The following is a 524-nucleotide window of genomic DNA, read 5'->3' on the forward strand; positions in this document are numbered from 1 at the left end:
ATGCCCTTTTAGATATTGGGTCTTAACAAACTTTCCTTTTGGTATCTTCATTTTTAAGGCCCTATATGATTCGGTTCCAGAGACATTGGAATTTCAATATGGCTCCAGGAGTGAATTGTTAAAATGTACACATTTTCAGTGGTCAAAAACCAAATGTGGGTCAATTTGCAAAAATATGATACTTCTTTTCTTTTAAAGAGGAATGTCTGAAGAACAAATAATGTTGAAAGCAGAGATGTATCTCGTTTACTTCTGTCAAAACAACTGCATTGAACATCTGTCTGAGTGCCATAAATTTTCTTTTTCCAAAGTTTGCGTGCCTATAATTCAAGAAGTATTAAAGATATCGCAATATGATTTTAGATTCTAGTTCTTCATAAACATTTCTTTTGGAATCTTCATTTTCAAAGCCCTACATCATTCAGTCCCAGAGATATGGGGATCTCAATGAGGCTCCATTTTCAGATTGTTGAATATTACCTATTTTCAGTGGTTGAAAACCAAATGTTGGTCACTTTGTATAC

The sequence above is a fragment of the Sinocyclocheilus rhinocerous genome, unplaced genomic scaffold, assembly GCF_001515625.1.
Source record: "Sinocyclocheilus rhinocerous isolate Xijiao unplaced genomic scaffold, SAMN03320098_v1.1 scaffold1725, whole genome shotgun sequence".
Taxonomy (NCBI): domain Eukaryota; kingdom Metazoa; phylum Chordata; class Actinopteri; order Cypriniformes; family Cyprinidae; genus Sinocyclocheilus; species Sinocyclocheilus rhinocerous.